Source organism: Panthera pardus, unplaced genomic scaffold (assembly GCF_024362965.1).
Source record: "Panthera pardus isolate Hobbes unplaced genomic scaffold, ASM2436296v1 HiC_scaffold_24, whole genome shotgun sequence".
NCBI lineage: Eukaryota > Metazoa > Chordata > Mammalia > Carnivora > Felidae > Panthera > Panthera pardus.
The window spans coordinates 32,004,882-32,029,231 of NW_026526810.1; the positions used below are offsets into that span (position 1 = coordinate 32,004,882).

Below are 24,350 nucleotides of genomic sequence, written 5' to 3' on the forward strand. Positions count from 1 at the left end.
CATGACTGAGCATGGCAGGGGTACTAGAGCTAGAACAGTTCTGTCTAAAATGAGGCTCTTCTAACAGGCAGTCTTTGGAGCTCGAGATTGGCCTGGCTGAGATTTTCTTAGAATTGTATTATAATCTGCGGCTCTTCCTACCCAATCCTCCTTTCTTCCCTCTCTCCTTGCATGGGTATTAGACCTAAATTGTGGTTTGAAGGCCCTACTTCTCCCTTGTGTCTTTCACAGACATTTCTCCCAAATGAATCTCTTACATATCTTTTTTTTTTTTTTTTAACGTTTATTTATTTTTGAGACAGAGAGAGACAGAGCATGAATGGGGGAGGGTCAGAGAGAGAGGGAGACACAGAATCTGAAACAGGCTCCAGGCTCTGAGCTGTCAGCACAGAGCCCGACGCGGGGCTCGAACCCATGGACCGTGAGATCATGACCTGAGCCGAAGTCGGACGCTTAACCGACTGAGCCACCCAGGCGCCCCCTTTTTTTTTTTTTTTTAATGTTTATTTATTTTTGAAAGAGAGAGAGTGCAAGCAGGGGAGGGGCAGAGAGAGGGAGAGAAAGAATCTCCGCGCTGTCAGCGCAGGGCCCGATGAGGAGCTGGAACTCACCAGTTGTGAGATCATGACCTGAACTGAAACCAAGAGTCAGACCCTTAACCAACCGAGCCACCCAGGTGCCCCAAATCTCTTACACTTCTAATTCCAGAGGACCTGACCTGATACAGTCCAATAAGTCAAGTTTTCTATTCCTATGCCAATATCACACTGCTTTATGCTTTATTATATAGCTTTATGTCTATTTCGTTGTCTCATACGTGGTACTAAATGAGTAAATATTTGTGTAGTGCTCAGAATACTGCCTGACATAACTGGGTGGCTTAGTTGGTTGAGTGTCTGACTCATAATTTCAGCTCAGGTCATGATTTCAGGGTCGTGGGATCCAACCCTGTGTCACACTGAGCTTGGAGCCTGCTTGAGATTCTCTCTCTCTCTCTGCCCCCTCCCCCACCCTCCCTCTCCCTCTTTCTCTAAAACAAAAAGAATAGTGCCTGACATCTAATAAGAACCACATGTATTTGATAAATAAAAACAAATACAGAAATTCCTTCTCACTGCTTTTTTCTTTCTAAACGCTGGCTATATTTAGGGACTTTTTCAGATGAACCTTAGAGTAAACTTCTTAAGTTCCAAAAATACCCATATTGGGGTTTTGACTAGGATTGCATTACTAATCATTAAAAATATTTTTTTTTAGAAATGAAATATAGAGTTTGGACAAGATGTACAAAAATATGAGATTCTGCTTATGAAAATATAAAAAAGAGTCAAAGAGATCAGGTTTTGTTAAATATTTTTTAAATCTTTATTTATTGTTGAGAGAGAGAGAGACTCAGAGTGCAAGCAGGAGAGGAACAGAGAAAGGAGACACAGAATCTGAAGCAGGCTCCAGGCTCCGAGCCATCCAGCACAGAGCCTGACATGGGGCAAAACTCACGAACCGTGAGTTCATGGCCCGAGCTGAAGTCAGACACTTAAACGACTGAGACACTCTGGCTCCCCAAGATCAGGGGTTTAATATTGATTTGGAAGAATGATTAATAGGAGAAGGGAAGTGAGGGAAAAGGAAAACAGAAAAAAAGCAAAATGTTGACTTTAGTTTTAGGAATGTCCAATTTAAACAGCTGGTAGGAAAACCAAAAGAAAATATCCAGTAAAAAGCCTAGAAATATAGATATGAAATGTCTCTAAAATTTTTTTTCTTATTTGATTGTTAATATTTATATATTTTAAGGGGAAGTGGCACTTGGCAGAGAGAGAGAGAGAGAGAGAGAGAGAGAGAGAGAGAGAGAGAGAATTCTAAGCAGGCTCTGTGCTGAGCAGTGGCTCCATCTCACGACTGTGAGATCATGACCTGAGTTGAAATCAAGAGGCAGACGTTTAACTTACTGAGCCACCCATATGCCCCAACTGTTGTTCTTATTTTTTTTATTATTTTTTTTAAATTTACATCCAAATTAGCATATAGTGCAACAATGATTTCAGGAGTAGATTCCTTAATGCCCCTTACCCATTTAGCCCATCCCCCCCCCACAACGCTTCCAGTAACCCTCTGTTTGTTCTCCATATTTATGAGTCTCTTCTGTTTTGTCCCCCTCCCTGTTTTTATATTATTTTTGCTTCCCTTTCCTTATGTTCATCTGTTTTGTCTTTTAAAGTCCTCATATGAAGTCATATGATTTTTGTCTTTCTCTGACTAATTTCTCTTTGCATAATACCCTCCAGTTCCACCCATGTAGTTGCAAATGGCAAGATTTCATTCTTTTTGATTGCCGAGTAATACTCCATTGTGTGTGTGGGGGGGGTGTGTGTGTACACACACACACCCCCCCCACACACACACACCCCACATACACCACATCTTTATCCACTCACCCATCGATGGACATTTGGGCTCTTTCCATACTTTGGCTATTGTTGATAGTGCTGCTATAAACATGGGGGTGCACATGTCCCTTCGAAACAGCACACCTGTATCCCTTGGATAAATACCTAGTAGTGTGATTGCTGGGTCGTAGGGTAGTTCTATTTTTAGTTTTTTCAGGAACCTCCATACTGTTTTCTTTTTTTTTTTCAATATATGAAATCTATTGTCAAATTGGTTTCCATACAACACCCAGTGCTCATCCCAAAAGGTGCCCTCCTCAATACCCATCACCCACCCTCCACTCCCTCCCACCCCCATCAACCCTCAGTTTGTTCTCAGTTTTTAAGAGTCTCTTATGCTTTGGCTCTCTCCCACTCTAACCTCTTTTTTTTTTTCTCCATACTGTTTTCCAGAGTGGCTGCATCAGCTTGCATTTCCCCCCCAGTTTTTAAATTTATTTAATGTTTTTATTTATTTTGAGAGAGAGAGAGAGAGGGAGAGAGAGACAGGGTGCGAGCAGAGGACGGGCAGAAAAAGAGGGAGACACAGAATCTGAAGCAGCCTCCAGGCTCTAAGCTGTCAGCATAGAGCCTGATGCGGGGCTTGAACTCATGAGCCAGGAGATCATGACCTGAGCTGAAGTTGGATGCTCAACCGACTGGGCCACCCAGGTGCCCCCAGATTTGAAATGTCTTAATGAAGGAAGCAAGATCTGGAATATATGCCATCCTCCACCACCTGGGAGGCAACTTTACATGGTTACTGAAAACAGAGTGGGGACTGATAGGTCTGTGTTTAAACTCGCACTCAGCCATTCACTTGCTGTAACACCTTTAATAATTCACCTAACCCTGCTGAAGCTCAGTTCCTTATCTGCAAAATGAGGACAAACATGAAGATTAAAATGATGTATGTATCGCTCTTGGCACCATGCCTGGAGTGCACAACTGTGAGAGGCCCACCCGGCATCTAGGGAATGGAGACCAGGAATGCTGCTAAACATCCCGCAATACACCAGACAGCTCCCCCACAACCGAGAATTATCTGGCCCAACATATCACTAGTGCCAAGGTTGAGAACCATGAGTTAATAGCAAAGACTAGCTAGAGGCCCGGCCAGGGCCTATGGTGTGAAAAGGGCAGGATACCATGAACATCGCATCTCCATCCTTGCTTGTTTTGGAAAGGCTGAGCATACTCCCCAGGTCTCAGGAAAAGTGCCCAGAACACACATACTTCCCTCCAGTATCTCACAAAATACTGAGATCCCACAGTATCCCTCAGGATCCCACAGGATCCTTCAGTATCCCACAAAATAGTCACAAAATCCCCTGGGTGGAGCCCAGGGATCCACTAGCCTGACACAAAATACTTCCATACATGGTGCTATTTGTTAAGGAAACACAGTGTCGTATTTCTTGATCCAAAAGGATTTTTATAGTGTCATTCACTTCATAACTATGTGTTAAACTCTACATATCAATTTCATGCTCCTTTTTGTAATGCTGACTTTATTTCACAATAAGAATTTTTTGAGAGAAAAAAGTAAACAGACCTTATGACGTGGTGAGATTTGGTTTGGGGGCTTTTTATGTTTTCTATTGAGTATATTGTAAGGTAACAAATCATACACAAGATAAGAAACTCTCAACCTTGATTATCTGATGACAGTCACTAAAACACCAACTACTCTTAAAGAAAGAAATGGTAAAATAAATGTATGTGTAAATATATTTAAGTCATAAACATACATGTTTAAAATAAATGTATATTATAACTTATTATTTATGCCAAAATGCTATGTAGTTCAACTATAGATATTTTTTTCCAGATTATGAAATCTGAATCACAATAACCTCCGAGTTTTTTTTTTTAAGTTTATTTATTTTGAGAGAGAGAGAGAGAGAGCAAGCAGGGGAGGGGCAGAGAAAAGGAAAGAGAGGATCCCAAGCAGGCTCCATGCTCCCAGCGCAGAGCCTGATGTAAGGCTCAAACTCAAGAACCATGAGATCATGACCTGAACTGAAGCCAAGAGTCTGATGCTTAACCGACTGAGCCACCCAGGTGCTCCCTTCTGACTTTTATTATAACACTTTGCTCTTCACATATTCTTTTTTTTTTTTTAATTTTTTTGTAATGTTTATTTATTTCTGAGACAGAGAGAGACAGAGCATGAGTGGGGGAGGAGCAGAGAGAGAGGAAGACACAGAATCCAAAGCAGGCTCCGGGCTCTGAGCTGTCAGCACAGAGCCTGATGCAGGGCTCGAACTCACAAACGGTGAGATCATGACCTGAGCAGAAGTCAGTCGCTCAACTGTCTGAGCCACCCAGGCGCCCCATAATTTTCACATATTCTTAGTCTTCTAGGTTCAGTACTCATAGATCATAAATCTTATACCACAGTCGTCTTTCAAAAATTAAAAAGGACACTATCAAGAGGGTGAAAAGATACCGCACAGAATGGAGAAAATACTTACAAATCAAATATCTGATAAGTGATTCATATCCAGAATCTATAAAGAACAATTACAACTCAACACTAACACAACAACAACAAAAACAAAGAAAAACACCACCCAATTCAAAAATGGGCAAAGGACTTCATGAATAGACATATCTCCAAAGAAGATACAAAATGGCCCGTAAGCACATGAAAGGATGCTCAACATCGTCACTCATTAGAGAAATATAAATCAAAACCATATGAGATACCACTTTGCACTCATGAGGATAGCTTTTATTAACAAAACAAAACAAGTGTGACAAGGATGCGAAGAAATTGCACCTTGTACATTGCTCACGAGAATGTAAAATGGTGCAGCCGCTGTGTTGCAGTTTGGTGGTTCTTTAAAAAGTTAAACAAGCTTTGCGCAGTGGCAGTGTCATAGCCAATGAGGTTTATCCGAGGCGCGATTATTGCTAATTGAAAACTTTTCCCTAAAATGTTAAACATACAAGTACTGTATGGTACAGCAGATCAACTTCTAGGTATATACCCCCCCAAAAAGCAAAGACACAGACTCAACCAGATAGATACATGTTCAGATACCAGATAGATACCAACGTTCATAGCAGCATTATTCACAATAGCCAAAAGGTGGAAATAACACAGGTTCCATCAGCAGATGAATGGATAAACACAAGGTGGTATATATTAATAATGTCATGTTATGTAGCCTTAAAAAGGAGGGAAATTCTGCTACATGCTCCAACATGGGTGACTCTGGAACACGTTATGCTAAGTGAAATAAGCCAGGTACAAATGGACAAATATTGTATGATTCCACTTCTATGAGGTACCTAGAGTGAGTACATTCTTACAGACAGAAGGTTGAAGCTATTGTTTGTTGGGTACAGAGGTTCTGTTTGGGATGATGAAAAAGTTCTGGAAGTGGATGGTGGTGATGTTTGTGCAAACATAATGAACGTACTGAATGCCACCAATCAACTTAAAACGGTTAAAATAGTAAATTTTATGTATATTTTAATACACAAAACCATAAGGAAATGGATTTCAGTTTTTAAAAAAATGGAAAAATACAGGAAACAGAAGGTCAGGATAAAAGGGCGATAGTGTCACAAGACTGGGACAGGATACTATGAGTTCCTCAGTCTTCCCAGGATCACTATCCTTCTGGGGCTTTTTGCCTCTTTCCTGACAGCCTCCCAGAACTCCTGTGGACTGGCTGGCTTTTTGGACCAAAGTTAGCTTGTTCATCCTCATCCACATCCAGCCTAGAAATGACACCTGCTATGACCTCTGAAATTTCACCATTACAGTAATTTCTTTAGATGAGTACCAATTACCATCCTCCTTCCTTCCCCACACTCTTACCCTGTGCCCCTGTGTGCGGCTGTGTGTTTACCACCACCTCCTAGAAGAGCGAATTGGCTTTGGCAGTGTGGGACCCCATCAAGCCCACGCAACCTCCCATGTGGATAAGAGTCATGCTCATTTAAAAGAGAGAAAAAAAAAAAAAACTAGCAGACCACCAGAGTCTCATTTTTGTTTTCGGTCATTTGGGGGGCAAAAAGATCCTTTCATCCCTGAGAAATAAAAATGCCACAATTCTAAACTGGTTGTGGTGAGCAAAAAGAAGTTAAAAGTGACACTTTTAGACATAGAGCCAAAGCTTAAAACAGAGGAACATTTACTGTGTGACCCAGTCAATCCACTCCTAACTATGTATTTCAAAGACATGAAAGCATATACCCATACAAAAACCTATATATGAGTGTTCATAGCAAACTTATTTGTAATAGCATGAAACTAGCAATAGCCTGAATTTCCATCAGAAGGTGAACGGATAAGTAAATTTTGGTGCATCGACACAAAGGAATAGTACTGAGCAATGTTGGATACACACAAGTGGCCGAATCTCAAAATAATCATGCTGAGTGAAAGAAGCCAGAGGGAAAAAAATAAATAGCATATGATCCCATTTATACAACATTCCCCAACATGCAAACTGACCTAGGGTGACAGAAAGCATATCAGTAGTCTCGAGACAAGAGTGGGGGGGGGCAGGTTAAAAGGTATGAGGACGTTTGTGGAGATGGTGAATATGTTCGTTGCCTTGGTTGTGGTGATAGTTTCACAGGTGTATACACATCTCAAAACTCATCAAATTCCACACTTCAAAAATGCAGCTTAGGGGCGCCTGGGTGGCTCAGTCGGTTAAGCGTCCAACTTCAGCTCAGGTCACAATCTCACGGTCCGTGAGTTTGAGCCCCGAGTCGGGCTCTGGGCTGATGGCTCAGAGCCTGGAGCCTGTTTCCGATTCTGTGTCTCCCTCTCTCTGCCCCTCCCCCGTTCATGCTCTGTCTCTCTCTGTCTCAAAAAATAAATAAACGTTAAAAAAAAATTTAAAAAAAAATGCAGCTTATTGTTTTTTAAAAAGAGAGTGAGAGAGAAACAGAGCACAAACCCAGACAAAAGGTCCTCCTTCCTCTTCAATATTCTTGAATGCAAGGCTGGAATGCACAGATGCAAAACAGACACAAAAGGCCCCGCTGCTCTCACTCACATGCACACGATAAGGCGCGTTTCCTTTACAGTATTTCTGAGTCGTGTCCCTTTCCATCCCCACAGCCACTGGTCTGGTCTAAGCCCTCCTTCCCCACTGTCAGGCTACAACCTAGCCTTACCCTCAATCCAACAGGGGCTGCCAGAATAACCTTGACAAAAGACACCTCCAACCACATGATCCCCCAAATCCAAATGTGGACACACATGCCTGAAAAACCAAAGGTTATAAAATGAAATGTTAGAGGTGAGAATAAGATCACAGGTGATTTGTTTTGCTTTTGCTTATCTGCTTTCCATATTTTATAGTAGTATTTTTGTTTAATGTTTATTTTTTGAGAGAGAGAAAGAGAGCGTGAGCAGGGGAGGGGCAGAGAGAGAGGGAGACACAGAATCCAAAGCAGGCACCAGGCTCTGAGCTGTCAGCACAGAGCCCACGCGGGGCTCAAACCCACCAGCTGCGAGATCATGACCTGAGCCAAAGTCAGAGGCTTAGCCAACTAAGCCACCCAGGCGCCTCTGCAATAGTATTTTAAATAAAAATATCCTTATTGGTTTTGCTTGTTGCAAAAGGAATGAATGCTCATTGTAAAATATTCAAAGAGTATGAACAATATGGGAATATAGTAAAGCTGGAAAAGGCAGTGTGTTTCCTCCTGGTTGCCAAGGCTGTGGTGGCCTCCCCAACACCCACCCCACCCCTCCCATCCAGGAAGCAGCCAGGCAGTTTGCTGGGATTATCTCCACCCGCAGTTCAAGGAGTGGCCTTTGGAACGGTCTAAACCTGCAGTTCTTAATCTTAACATCCAAACCCTGATATTGTAACAAACGTTTCATAATACTACTTCACCATCCTGACTTAGCAAATCAATAGATCGCATAATACAACTTAGGATATGCTATAATTATAACACAAGAGAGAGAGAAGAGGAAAATAATTCATTATAAAATGATATCTATTTCACTGTGTAGATGCTTGGGCACAACAATAATAGGAGACATAATGAGATAGTTAGAGGCTTGTGCCTACTGGCAGAATCACCATTCATTCAACAAATAGTGTTTGAGCACTCTCCTAAATTTCCTGGCTATACAGACAGAAATCCCTACCTTATGAAATTTGCATTCTGACGGCAATCAACACAACACATAAGTAAATTATATATTATATTAGAAGTTAATAAGGATGATGGGGGGTAAAAAGAAACAGTAAGGAAGTGAGTAGTGGGTTGCAGCTTAAAATAGAGCGGTCAAGGCAGACCTCACTAGAAAGTAACATTACAGCAAAGATTTGAAGGAGGTAAGGGAATGAATCATGCACCTGTCTAGGGGGACAGTGTCCAGGCAGAGGGAATAGACAGTGCAAAAGCCCTGAGGCAGAAGCTTGTCTGGTGAGTGTGTGCGCTTTAAGTGGCCAGTGAGGTGGACTGGAGTCAGTAATAGAAAAAGCAGAAGCAGATGTGTCAGAAAGGTAACAGAGCCAGATCTCGCAGTGCCTCATAGGACATTGCAAGTCTTGTACACTCCGTAAAATGGCGCGTTAGAAGGTTTGGAGCAGAGGAGTGACATGATCTCATCTACATTTTAAAAAGAAAACTCTGGCTGCTCTATTGAGAATAGACTGCTGGGTGGAAGCAGAGAGATCAGTCGGGAGGTTGTTACAAGAACTCAAGTGAGAAACGGCTCCAGCAATAGCTGCAAATGCATACGTATATTCAGTACCGTATTTCATAGAATCTAAGATGTCACTGATCATAAGATACATCCTGATTTCTGAGATAAAATATGCAGGGTGAATTGCATTATGCAGGGCTGAGCTGGTAACTCAAATACCGTCAGTGGTGTTGGTTGTTGAAAACATGATTTTCTGAAATAGTGAACAACTCTTGGTAGAGTTCCAAGTGAAACAAAGTACTATTTTCTCTCACTTTACCCATAATTCTCATATCTTCAAGTTCAGTGTATATTAAGAACATGCAAAAATAGTTCATGTTATATATAAAATGGAGTTAGGGTCTAGGTTCAGATGATTATGAACAGGTTTTTTAAATGTATATTAAAGTCAAATAGGACATTAAAAGTCATGCAAGATATAGGGAAATTCTGTGTTGGATTGGATTGTCCTATACATTATCAGAATCTAGTATCTCTGGCCCACAGTCTCTAAATGCCCCAATCACTATAACAACCAAAATTTCTCCCTAAGTTTACAAATGGGTCCCTAGAATGTGCATGATTCAGGAGCAGGCATGTGCCCACGACTGCTGTGTGACAAGTAACAGAAGTCCACAGGCCTGAATGTGCCAGCAACCCTCCCACCACCAGGGGGAGCCAGCCTTGGGATAAGGCCTTTTTTTTTTTTTAAATGTTAATATATTTTTTTAAACCGTGGTACAAAATATACATACACTTTGCCATCTTAACCATTTGTAAGTACACATTCACATCATTGTGCAACCAATCTCCAGAAAACTTTTCATCTTGCAAAAAGAAACTCTATACCCATAACCACAACTCCCCTTTTCCCACTCCCCACAAGTCCTTGGCACCCACCCTTCTACTTCCGTCTCTATGAGTCTGGCCACTCTAACTACCTCATATAAGTGGAATCATACAGTGTTTGTCCTTTTATGTCTGGCTTATTTCACTTAACATAATGTCCTCAAGAAGCTTTCACCTTTGAAGGCAGAGTTACAAGCCAGAGGAAAGCTAGCAGCTGAATGACATTGTTGAGCCCTGGTGTCATTCCTTCAACAAAGCCCACTTTAAGGCTGGACATTTTGGTTACTTGGCCAATAGATACAACTTATTATTGAGGCATATTTGTGTGTAATTTTCTATTACGTGCAAAATGAAAACACAAAAGCTGATACCCTCCCCTTCTTTCCTTAAATAGTAGTAACAGTTTGGTACATATTCTTTCAGACTCTTTAATACACAAATAAAAATGAATATTGTATTTTTACATAAGAAATTCTATAATACTGTGAAGCAGTCTAATTTTTTCACTGTTAAATACAAATCTAGCTAATTTTTTACATTTTTTTTTTTAAATTTTAGAGAAAGTATGAGAGAGGGAGAGGGGCAGAGGGAAAGAGAATCCTAAGCAGGCTCCATGTTGTCAGCGCTGAGCCCAATGCAAAGTTTGATCTCACGACCACGAGATCACAAGGTCATGAAATCATGAGATCATGAGATCATGAGACCATGACCTGAGCCAAGATCAAGAGTCGGATGCTTAACCAACTGAGCCACCCAGGTGCCCCTAATACGAATCTAGTTTAAGTTCTTCTAGAACTCTGTTGTATGGATGAACCAGAGTCTATTTAACCAATCTGCTACTGACATTTAGGACCTTCTCAGTGTTTTGGTAAGCATGCTGGAGTGAACACCCATCCACCCATTTATTTCCTTTGAATACAATTCTAGAAGAAATATCTTCTTAAATGGCTGTATTAATTTCTATTCCCAATAATTTATGAGTTCCTGATTTTCCATATTCTTAAAAATATGATGTACTGTCCATCACTTTCATCTTTACTAATATAACATATAATATAATATCTAACTTTTATAACATATATCTAACTTTTATTATAATTAGGAGTACTCTTTTGCCAAAAGAATTTTTTAAATGTTAATTGGTCATGTTTACTTCTTTTTTGTGTGACATGATTATTTGAATCCTTTGTCCATTTGTCTACCAGGGTATTCATCATTTACCTAATAACTCAAAAAATCTCTTTAAAAAAATAAGCATATTAAATTCTTGCCAGTCAAATATGTCGCAAATATTTCTCCCAATTTATTATTTTAACTTTTTTAATGAAACCTTTTCCATATAAAAGTTCTATTTTTAGCATTATTTTGTTCTTACATGAATGTCCAGTTGTCCCAACATTTATTGAATAATCCATCTTTTCTCACTGTTTTGAAAGGTCACCTGAAATCTGCACACTAAAACTTCATATGTGAATCTGCTGTAAAACTTTCTAATTCATTCTATCAACTCTTTTTTCTGCCCAGATGTCACTGCTCCTTCTAACTCTTTCCTTTCTTTCAAAATTTTCTTGGCTTTATCACATTTCCAGTTTTCAGATGAACATCATAAACAATTTGAGAAGTTCCAAAGAATCTATTGTGATTTTTTTGGAATTACACTGCAATTATAGATTAATTTGTGAAGAAACGACTTATACTTTTTTTACTTTAATTTTATTTTTTAAATTTACATCCAAATTAATTACCGTATAGTGCAACGATTTCAGAGTAGATTCTTTAACGCACCTTACCCATTTAGCCCATTCCCCCCCTCAACCCCTCCAGCAACCCTCTGTTTCTTCTCCACATTTAAGAGTCTCTTATGTTTTGTCCCCCTCCCTGTTTTTATATTATTTTTGCTTCCCTTCCCTTATGTTCATCTGTTTTGTCTCTTAAAGTCATCATATGAGTGAAGTTATATGATATTTGTCTTTCTATGACTAATTTCACTTATCATAATACCCTCTAGTTCCATCCACATAGTTGTAAATGGCAAGATTTCATTCTTTTTGATTGTCGAGTAATACTCCGTTGTGTATATATATATATATATATATATATATATATATACACCAAATTGTCTTTATCCATTCATCCATCGATGGACATTTGGAGTCTTTCCATACTTTGGCTATTTTTGATAGTGTTGCTATAAACATTGGGGTACATGTGCCCCTTCAAAACAGCACACCTGTATCCCTTGGATAACTACCTGGTAGTGCAATTGCTGGGTCATAGGGTAGTTCTATTTTTAATTTTTTGAGGAACCCCCATACGGTTTTCCAGAGTGGCTGCACCGGCTTGCATTCCCACCAGCACGCAAAAGAGATCCTCTTTCTCCGCATCCTCGCCAACATCTGTTGTTACCTGAGTTGTTCATGTTAGCCATTCTGACAGGTGTGGGGTGGTGTCTCCTTGTGGTTTTGATTTGTCTTTCCCTGATGAGGAGTGATGTGGAGCATTTTTTCACGTGCTGGTTGGCCATCTGGTTGTCTTCTCTGGAGAAGTGTCTATTCATGTCTTTTGCCCATTTCTTCACTGGATTTAAATTGTACACTTTAACAGGGTGAATTTTATGGTATGTAAGTTATATCTCAATAAGATTGTTATTTAAAAACTGGAAGCAAAACAAAGATGCCAGTTACTATTTCTATTGTTAAATGTTTTTCTGGAAAACCTATCTAATGTGGAAGGTCAAGAAAAATAAATAAAAGGTACAACTTTTGAAAGAGATTTAAAAAAAATCATTATTTGGAGACCATTTTATTACATATTGAGGTAACTCCAAGAAGGAAGAAACAGTTTTTTAAAGAGTTCAAGAAGGTGGCTAAGGAGATGTATATACTCTATGGGTAGGTAAACACACACATACACACTCACACATACGTACAAAGACAACATATGTGCCAGTTAGAAAAATATTTGAGTTACAGGAATAGCAAAAGTTATGACATACATCTGGATAAGCTTAATCTAAAGTATGTGGGAGCTTTCAGAGAAAATAATACAACTTTACTAAAATAGATAAAATAAAACCTGAATAATAGACACGTATGTTCACAGAAGGGAAAACCCAATATAAAAAACAAGTCATTTCTGGGAAACAAAAGCAATAAAGAACTACTGGGACCTCATCAAAATAAAAAGCTTCTACACAGCGAAGGAAACAATCAGCAAAACTAAAAGGCAACTGAAGGAATGGGAGAAGATATTTGCAAACGACATATCAGTTAAAGGGTTAGTATCCAAAATCTATAAAGAATTTATCAAACTCAACACCCAAAAAACAAATCATCCAGTGAAGAAATGGGCAAAAGACATGAATAGACACTTCTCCAGAGAAGACAACCAGATGGCCAACCAGCACGTGAAAAAATGCTCCACATCACTCCTCATCAGGGAAAGACAAATCAAAACCACAAGGAGACACCACCCCACACCTGTCAGAATGGCTAACATGAACAACTCAGGTAACAACAGATGTTGGAGAGGATGCGGAGAAAGAGGATCTCTTTTGCGTGCTGGTGGGAATGCAAGCCGGTGCAGCCACTCTGGAAAACCGTATGGGGGTTCCTCAAAAAATTAAAAATAGAACTACCCTATGACCCAGCAATTGCACTACCAGGTAGTTATCCAAGGGATACAGGTGTGCTGTTTTGAAGGGGCACATGTACCCCAATGTTTATAGCAACACTATCAAAAATAGCCAAAGTATGGAAAGACCCCAAATGTCCATCGATGGATGAATGGATAAAGACGATTTGGTGTATATATATATATATATATATATACAACGGAGTATTACTCGACAATCAAAAAGAATGAAATCTTGCCATTTGCAACTATGTGGATGGAACTAGAGGGTATTATGCTAAGTGAAATTAGTCATAGAAAGACAAATATCATATAACTTCACTCATATGATGACTTTAAGAGACAAAACAGATGAACATAAGGGAAGGGAAGCAAAAATAATTTAAAAACAGGGAGGGGGACAAAACATAAGAGACCCTTAAATGTGGAGAAGAAACAGAGGGTTGCTGGAGGGGTTGTGGGAGGGGGGATGGGCTAAATGGGTAAGGGCACTAAGGAATCTACTCCTGAAATCATTGTTGCACTATACGCTAACTAATTTGGATGTAAATTTAAAAGAAGTGTACAATTTAGTGTACACTTAGAAAGCTAGGGTTCGGGGACACCTGGGTGGCTCAGTCAGTTAAGCGTCCGACTTCAGCTCAGGTCATTATCTCACAGCTTGTGAGTTCGAGCCCTGTGTCGGGCTCTCTGTGCTGACAGCTCAGAGCCTGGAAATGCTTTGGATTCTGGGTCTTCTCTCTCTCTGCCCCTCCCCTGCTCCCACTGTGTCTCTCTCTCTCACTTTCACAAAAATAAATAATAAAACATTACAAAAAAAATTTTTTTAAAAGAAAGAAAGCTAGGGTTGGATCATAAAGGCACTTAGCTGGAGGCTGTCAGCTACCTTCAGTCCTTGCAGATGACTGAGCATCAACTTCCACAGTTGCCATATTTGTATTCTAATCTCTTAGGTATATATTATCTCACAAAGTTTAGAAAATCTTCCTCTTCTTTAGATAATATTTTCTATCCCCCACAAAGTGCCTAGCATAGCTCCTTGCCCATGGTAGGACCTCACTAAATATGCGTGGAATAAATTAATAAGTATCTACCCATTAATTGCAGGATCTTTAGATAATTCTGGGCAGAAAAGCATTTGACACAGTTCTTACGGGTGGTATGCTGGTAAATGTTTAACAACTAGTTCTTGGGAGTACTTATTTCTAGTGTTTGCTTGATTTCTGAGGTAACAATATTCCCACCATGTCAGTTTTGGTACTTACAGGATATTAACCAGGATGCAAAATTCCTAAAAATTTAACAATGTTCTGTCAATCTGATACAAGCCAGCTCCAGCACAGCACGGATTCTTACCCTCAAAGAGTTTTTTGGTGTGTTTTTTCTTCCCTTTGGATTTTTTTATTTATTGAAAAATAAAAATTGGAATAATATTCAATGAAATTTCAAAAATTAATTCGCCCATAATTCATCTACTCTAACAGCTAATATAACTCTTCACTGTTAGGCATTCTCTTCCAGTCTTTGCTTTATGCATACATATTTTAACTAACTATAATCATCCAGTTCTTAAAGTGTTTTGTTTTAGCAAATTTTAAACATACACAAAGTAGACAGAATAAAATAATGAGCCCTATGTACTATTATCCAGCCCCCCAGAACATTAACCTGTAACTAACCCTGTCCTAACTATGCCAGCTATTTGCCTCCCACCCACATTTTCTGAAACAAATCCCAGACATCATATCCTTCCATCTGTAAATATTTCAATAGCAACCATTTAATTTTTCATTCAGCTTTTTTCACTTGTAGTCTAAAGAACACAAAGTCATAAATAATTCAACTAAGAAAACATTTGAATATTCTGATGTTGGCAGTGAGGGCTGATTTGAGGGGCAAGGGAGGAGTGTCTAAAAGCTGCAGCATCTGAAGAACTGGATTAGGGAATCTTTTCACTTTTTCCTCATCCTTCTTTTTGTGGCAAAGCACAACAGAACCCAGTTACAATCCCACACGGTATCTATACACACAGAAACACATGCATCATAGGTCAAATCAATCAGTGTCTCTACACATGAAAAATACCCATCAAAGCATATTTTACTCAATACAGTTAAATCCCAAGGCAGTTATTAGTCACCTTTTCCAATTTAGCAATTTTTAAGGATATCGCTATCAACCCCCTTGGACATATATTTTTTAAACTTTCCATCTGATCATCCATTGGTCCAACACTTCTTGGAAGACAGATTACTGTCTCCTTCCTTCATCCTAATAATTTATGCTGCAGTGTCATGAATGCTGTCACCCCTCAAGGCCTTTGGGGAAGAGCCATACAGAGCATGGAACCTTGAAGTCCAGTTCCAAATACAAATCTGGCAAACAAGAAGTCCTCATTATTCGCGCATTTTCCATATGCAACATTTGATATTCTAGCAGAGTAGCTCACAGTGTAGACTGAGAGCAGGAAGCAGAAACTGTTTTTATTAATTTTATAACCTCTTTAGACTATTGGTTACAATTCTGGGCATACGCTGTCTCTTACCACGGCTCTACCCTGCAAGGTAGACTTTATTGTACCAAATTTGGAGATGAGAGAAAACAAGACCTACAGAGACTTACTCAAGATCAAACACTTAAATGTGATGGGGCCAGGATCTGAACCCCAGTGCATCAATTGGGGTTATTTGGTTGCAAGCAAAAGAAATAGGCTAAGTTCAGCTGAAAAGAGGATATTAGAGGGATACTGAACAGATCACAGACTGAATAGGAAGCTGTGTAACACAAGGCTGAATGGGCGCCTGAGTGGTTTGGTTGGTTAAGTGTATGACTTCTGATTTCAGTTCAGGTCTTGATCTCAGGGTCATGGGTTCAAGCCCTGTGTTGAGCTCTGTGCTGCGAGTGAAGCCTTCTTTAAAAAAAAAAAGAGAGAGAGAGAGACAGGGCCAGAACCAGGGCAACAGAAATACCGCATCCTCTAGTCAGGAGAGTATGAACATCAACCATTTTTCATCCTTCTGTCATTTTGTTCAGGATTCAAAGTTCACGGAAAGAGTCCTCAAATGGTCTTTCACTTCAGAAGGAGAGCAGGACATGTAATTTCCTATCCCATGAAGAAGCCCCATTCTGTAGAAATAATTTCTCAAAATTAATTCAGTGTGCAGACCCCCTTCAAAGAGGAACTTGTCACTCCAGCTGTGACAGTGTTGTTTACAGAGAGCCTTCAGCTGTCAACCCTCCAGGAACTTCCTTTGCTGCAGAGAACACTCCATTCATGGTTACACCCTTCCAGGGACAGCCCACATTATTGAAGCTGGGGTATAAAGGCCTGACCATTTTAACTTTATGGCACAACTCTGCAGGGCCATTTTCACTCCAGAGCTCTCTGAGCCTGAATGAGGCTGTTGGGAGAGCTTGTAGCACAACTGAATTTTTCCCTCTACCCACTCCTGCTTCCCATCTCTCCCTTCCATAGGTGTTGATTCCAAGAGCCTTTTTATTTTTCTTTTTTAAAAATGTTTATTTATTTTGAGAGAGGGAGAGAGAGAGCGAAAGAGCAGGGGAGGGGCAGAGAGAGATGGAGAGAGAGAATCCCAAGCAGGCTCCATGCTATCAGCACAGAGCCTGACACAGGGTTCGATCCCATGAACCGTGAGATCATGACCTGAGCCAAAATCAAGAGTCAGCTGCTTAACTGACTGACCCACCCAGGTGCCCCTGAAAAGACTATTTAAAAATAAACATCCTGAACGCTTAATGCAGTCTCAGAGTTTGCTTTCTGGAGAACCCAACCTGTGACATCTCCACTCACCAATGTTGCCTGACTCCAAAGTCCCATCTTTTTACACCACTAATTGTAATTATGCTTCATTATGACTTTTTTACGATGGTAAGATATACATAACATAAAATTAACCATTTTAACCGTTTTAAAGTTTAATGGCATTAAGTATACTCACATGATTGTGCAATTTCATTTTGACTTTTTTATTTTATTTTATTTTTGAAAAAAAAAATTTTAACGTTTATTTATTTTTGAAACAGAGAGAGATGGCATGAACGGGGGAGACAGCAGAGAGAGAGGGAGACACAGAACCGGAAGCAGGCTCCAGGCTCTGAGGCATCAGCCCAGAGCCAGACGCGGGGCTCGAACCCACAGACCGTGAGATCGTGACCTGAGCTGAAGTCGGATGCTTAACCGACTGAGCCACCCAGGCGCCCCTCATTTTGACTTTTTATAAACATTTAGGAACAGAGATACACAGAGTATTAGATCTGGAGAAGAGGGAGACCTTTACATGCTAAAATATGCAAATTCAACTATCACAACTTAGCAAATGTAAAAAAGAAACAGAAAGACTGGTAGGGGAAAAGAGAGAAACATAAATTAAGTAGGCATGTCCCCTTTCTACAGCAAGTGAACAAAAAGGATAAATGTCCTGCTTCCCTATGGACCTCAGTCCCTTCTGCTTCCCCCAAGAAGGCATCTCTCCATGCTGAGGGTGACTGTGGATTTAAGATTTGTATTTTGCTATAATATGGCACCAAACATAAGCCAACTGCTTCATCTGGTCTCAATGAAGAAAGAGGGATCTGCCCTAATCTGCCCCAGAGAAAAAATTGCCTGGGTGGGACCTAAAAGGTGGCTTGACAGGGACAGTGTGAGGCCTTGGTAAGGGATTTTCAAGGATAATTTTGACTATATCCAGTTTTCGCCTTATATGCTGACCTTACAACTCCCCCCAAGTGAGATGCAACCCTTTTTACATTGTCCTGCATTGTGGTAGTACAGCATTAATTCATACCAAAAAATCAGGACGTTGTTGGGTTTCCTGGCCAGCTCAGTGGGTAGATTATGCAACTCTTGATCTGAGAGTTGTGAGTTCAAGCCCCATGTTGGGTGCACAGATTGCTTAAAAATAAAATCTTAAAATAAGTAAATAAATAAGTAAAATATTTTTTTAAATGCATCACATGGTAAAAGCAATAGTGAATGGAAGTGCAGAGAGGAAATGACAAACCAAAAGTCGTTCTTATTAGAGTACTTACAAGTTTCCCTATTTGTCAGACGCTATGGCAGTGTTGTCCAGGAGAAATATAATGCTAGCCACATAAGTGATTTAAAATTTTCTAGTAGCCACACATATAAAAGAGAAAAAAGAAACAAGTGAAATAACCTAATTATTTAACCCAGTGTATATCCAAAATACTGTCATTTCAACATGTAATCGATAATTATTAACACCGTATTTTACATTTTTTTCATACTATGTATTTTGCATTTGCAATGCATCTCAGTTTGAACTGACCATATTTCAAGTGCTCAGGGGTCACATGTGACTGGTGACTCCCTTATTGGACAGTCCAGGTCTCAAACATATTCTCCAATAAAAGAGAAATCTCTCATTTCTCTAGGAAGTTTGATTTAATGGGTAACATCTGAGAGAAAGATGTGGAAATACAGTAAACTCTGTATCAAAACTTTACCTGCTAGAACTCAGAAAGACTTCCATGCATACTAGATTGAAAAGTGGGCAATACTCCGCCTGTTGGCAGAGTGGAAGCCCAAACCCAGCCTTATAATGTACCCTTAGCAGAGAGAAGTAACATCTCCCGGGGCAGAACATGAATCAATAGTTTCCAATTCCCCAACAAGCAGTGAATTATTAAGGCTTCACAAGGATAATTCACGGTGCATTCCAATCAAGTCTATAAATTATAGACAAGAAGTCTATTCTTCAAGCCTCACTGCCTTTCATCCCGGAGGAGAAAACAGCAACAGCTAATAGAGAAGGCATTAAAAAAAAGGATCCAAGTATTGAAGCTCTGATTTAATTTAAAACAACAAACTCTACACTCTACAACAACATAAATGAGTGTAAGTGAGAGCTCAATTTTTACCACTTTGAAATAAAACTGAAATATGGAACTAAAAACAACTTTAATAAAAATGAGACATTCGAAAACCTTGCGCTCCATTCTACTAATTCTGTGTCGACATAATATCAAATAAAAGAAAGGATTAATTTATTCATATACCCTTAGAAAGATACCACACACACAAACACACAAATTTTGCATCTGACGCAGGATTCTTGAACTAAAAATTCAACATAAAAATTTGGTCATGATTCATGAAACCTGCACGGTCTTGGCAGCAGTAAACTGTGCAACTGACCTATTAGAAACACTTTCAAAGTCCATGGCACACAGAACTCCATGGAAAACAACTCTGCTGCAGATGAGCTCAAAGTCAAAAATTACAAATCACATGAGGAAATAAATCACTAAGAGGCAGATTAAAAGAGGGAGAAGCAGGGGCACCTGAGTGGCTCAGTCGGTTAAGTGTTCAACTTTGGCTCAGGTCATGATCTTGTGTTTAATGAGATCGAGCCCCGAGTCAGGTTCTCTGTTGATAGCTCAGAACCTGGAGCCTGCTTCAGATTCTGTGTCTCCCTCTCTCTGTGCCCCTTCCCTGCTTGTGCTCTCTCTCTCTCAAAACAAATAGGGGCGCCTGGGTGGCTCAGTTGGTTGGGCGTCCGACTTCGGCTCAGGTCATGATCTCACGGTCTGTGAGTTCGAGCCCTGCGTCGGGCTCTGTGCTGACAGCTCAGAGCCTGGAACCTGTTTCAGATTCGGTGTCTTCCTCTCTCTCTGACCTTTCCCCATTCATGCTCTGTCTCTCTCTGTCTCAAAAATGAATAAACGTTAGAAAAAAAATTAAAAAAAAAAACAAACCAAATATAAGCACAAAAAAAAAAAAAAAGAGAGAGAGAGAGGTAGAAACAAACAGGAAAATACCTCAAGATAATATAACAATCTAAAGAGATTTTAAATAATTTTTTTCAGAATTTTAAGAAATAGATACTTTATGGCAAAAACAGGACATTATATAAAAAATTATCAATATGATAAAAGAACCGATTAGAAATGTCAGACACAAAACATATAATTGGGAAAAAAAACACTTAACAGACAGATTACACAGTACATTAGACAGAGTTGAAAAGAAATTAATGAATTGGAAGTGGATATAAAGAAACTATCCCAAATGCAGCACAGATAAAGAGACAAAAAAAAAACCCTTAATAAATTGGAGACATGAAGGAAAAATGAGAAGATCTCACATAAATACAGTAGGAGTTTCAAATAAATAAAATGCAGGAGAGACAATATTTGGAGAAATATGGGTGAAATTTTAAAGATTTTGTTTATTTCACTGAAGAAGCCCACCAGCCAAGCAGAAAAAATAACAGTACACCATCACCTAGGCACAATGAAATAAAATTGTAGGACATCAAAGTCAAAGAGTAAAATCTTAAAACTACCAGACAGATGATAATCCTTATCTTTAAAGACATGACCATGACTTATACTAGACTTGTCATGGACAACAATCAGTGCCAGAAGACTGGAATGTCACCTCCAAAGTGCTGAGGGATAATGACCTAGAATATTAGATGCTCTTATACTCTCACTCAGGATACTTCCAGACATACAAAGACTGAGAGATTACTTTTTACAGGTTCTTGCTGAAAGAGTTATTAAAGGATATACTCAGGGAGAAAGAAACTGAAGTCTGAAGGAAGACGCATGTACCAAAAGCAACTATAAGCAAAGGAAATAGTAAACATAGTCGTCAACCTTTAAGTAGCTTAAAGAAAAAATAACTAGGTGATCATATATTAGGAATTAAAGCTACTTAGATACAATCCCAATATTTTAGGAAAAGGGAGAAGAATTCCTCTCCACTCCCATGCCAAATTTAGCTCTTATCTTAATTCCACCGAACACAGAAAGCAAATACCAGCCCAGATAGCATGACTAATGATCTCAATAACAGTATCTGGCTTTAAGTGTCTTTCTTAGGGATATCTTAAGAGCCCTCAAGATAGGAATCATTTTCTGGACCATTCTCTCCCATGGAAAGTGGCATTCTCTATCGTCCAAGAATAACAGCAGAGATTTTTTTCTCACCAAAATTTAGGAAGACATGATTTCAAGAACAGCTGTCCTTCCCAACTTGAAATAAATTTTTTTTTTAATTTACCTGATGATTTTAGTTACATTTGCTCTTGAGATTAGTAACTAAAAAAAAAAAAAAAAAAAAATCCAGATTTTTAAACGAGGGATATCGTTCCGTAAATATCAGCTTCTGTGTATCTGTCTCTGTGTGTGAAATTCTAGGACTTGTATTTAAATCAAAAACAAACCTATCTTCCTTCTTTGTGCAATTCTATGTCTCTATCTTAAAACAAACTCTTCTTTAGATTCTCTGCCTCTCTCTTTCTTGTTTTTTCTTTCCATTTCTCCCAGTTTTTTTTTTCCTTATCTTATCTTCCCTCTATTTCCCTCCCTTAACTCGTATTAGAAAGCATTTTATTTATTAATTTTTTAATGTTAATTTATTTTTGAGAGAGACAGAGAGCGAGTGGGGAAGGGACAGAGAGAAAGGGAGACACAGAATTCAAAGCAGCCTCCAGGCTCTGAGCTGTCAGCACAGAGCCCAACTCAGGGTTTTAACTTATGAACCGTGAGATCATGACCTGAGCTGAAGTCAACCACTCAACTGACTGAGCCACTCAGGTGCCCCTAGAAAGCATTTTAAAATAATATGTTTAAAGGGTGCCTGGGTGGCTCAGTCAGTTGAGCGCTGACTTCAGTTCAAGTCATGATCTCGTGGTTTGTGAGTTTGAGTCCCATGTGAGGCTCTATGCTGACAGCTCAGAGCCTATAGCCTGCTTCGGATCCTATGTCTCCCTCTTCTCTGCCCCTCCCCTGCTGGTGCTCTGCCTCTCTCCCAAAAAGAAAATAAACATTAAAAAAACCTTTTTAATAATAAAATAAAATAATATGTTTAAGATAATAACATGTCAAGTCCTATTTCCTCACTTCCATGCACTGTGGACCTCGAGCAAATTATTATCCCCTCTACCCTTTAGTTTCTTCATTTGTGAAGTGGGGAAATGTCTATCCTAGAGCTGTTGTCAGGATCACCTGAGATAAAGTATGTGAAACAGTCAACATAAAGTGTCCAGTTAATACTGATTTGCCTTCTCACTTGCATAGCTTTATGATCTTTGTTCTTTTTTTTTTAATTTTTGTAAAGTTTATTATTTATTTTTTTGAGAGAGAGAGACAGAGACAGAGAGCTACAGAGGGGTAGAGACAGGGAGAGAGAGAATCCCAAGCAGGTTCCACGTTGTTAGCACGGAGCCTGACACAGGGCTCAATCCCACGAACTGTTGAGATCATGACCTGAGCCAAGATCAAGAGTAGGACACTTAACTGACAGAGCCACCCAGGCACCACAAGACAAATAGATTTTTAAACAAAGACTGTAACAAGAGACAAAGAAGGGCATTACATAATGATAAAGGGATCATTCCAACAAGTGGATACAACAACTGTCAACATCTATGCACACAACATTGGTGTACCTAAAAACATACAGCAACAGACATAAAGGGAGAAGTTGACAGTAATACACTAAACATAGAGGACTTTAACACCCCACTTACACACATGTACAAATCATCCAGAAAGAAAATTAGTATGAAAACAGTGGCTTTGAAGGACACATTACACTAGATGGATTTAACAGATACATTCCATCCAAAACAGCAAAATGTGCATTCTTTTCAAGTGAATATGGAACATTCTCCAGAATAAATCACATGTTAAGCCACAAAATAAGTCTCAGTAAATTTAAGAAGACTGAAACCAGATCAAGCCTCTTTTTCTGACCACAACAGTAAGAAAACTTGAAATCAATTATAAGAAAAATAAACAAACACAGAAAAACACAAAAATATAGAGGCTAGACAATATGCTACTAAACAACTAATGGGTCCACTAAGAGATCAAAGGAGAAATCCAAAAAATACCTTGAAACAAATAAAAATGAAAACACAATGGTCCAAAATCTTTGTAACACAGCAAGAGCAGTTCTAAGCAGGAAGTTTATAGCCATACAGGCCTACGTCAGGAAACAAACAAAAAATCCCAAAGAAACAATTTAACCTTACACCTAAAAGAACTAGAACAAGAAGAACAAACAAAGACCAACGTTCGTAGAAGGAAGAAAATAATAAAGATCAGAGCAGAAATAAATGAAATAGAAACTAAAAATAATAGAGAAGGTCAATGAAACCAAGAGCTGAATCTTTAACAAGATAAATAAAACTGATAAACCTTTAGCAAGATTCACTAAAAAATAAAGAGAGAGGACTCAAATAAGTAAAATCAGAAATGAAAGAAGGGAAATAACAACCAAAACCGCAGAAATGCAAAGCACTGTAACAGACTACTATGAAAAATTATATGCCAACACAATGGACAACCTAGAATAAATGGATAAATTCCTAGAAACATGCAGTCTTCCAAAACTGAATCAGGAAGAAATAGAAAATCTGAACAGACCAATTACTAGTAACAAAATTAAATCGATAATCAAAAACTCCCAACAAACAAAAGTCCAGGACCGGATGGCTTCCCAGGTGAATTCCATAAAACATTTAAGGAATCCTTCTCAAATTTTCCAGAACACTGAAAAGGAAGGAATGCTTACAAGCTCATTCTATGAGGCCAGCATTACCCTGATACCAAAACCAGACAAAGTCACTGTGAAAAAAGAAAACTACAGGCCATTATTCCTGATGAACAGAGATGTAAAAATTTTCCACCAAATATTTTTAAGCCAAATTCAACAGTACATTAAAAGGACCATTCGCCATGATGAAGTGGGATTATTCCATCCATAT

At 39.1% G+C, this 24,350-nt stretch overlaps 1 pseudogene; it reads left to right on the forward strand.

Moving 5' to 3' along the window:
- The first annotated feature begins 5,288 nt into the window (after positions 1–5,288).
- LOC128773103 (U4 spliceosomal RNA) lies at positions 5,289–5,417 on the forward strand (annotated as a pseudogene).
- The last annotated feature ends 18,933 nt before the right edge of the window (positions 5,418–24,350 follow it).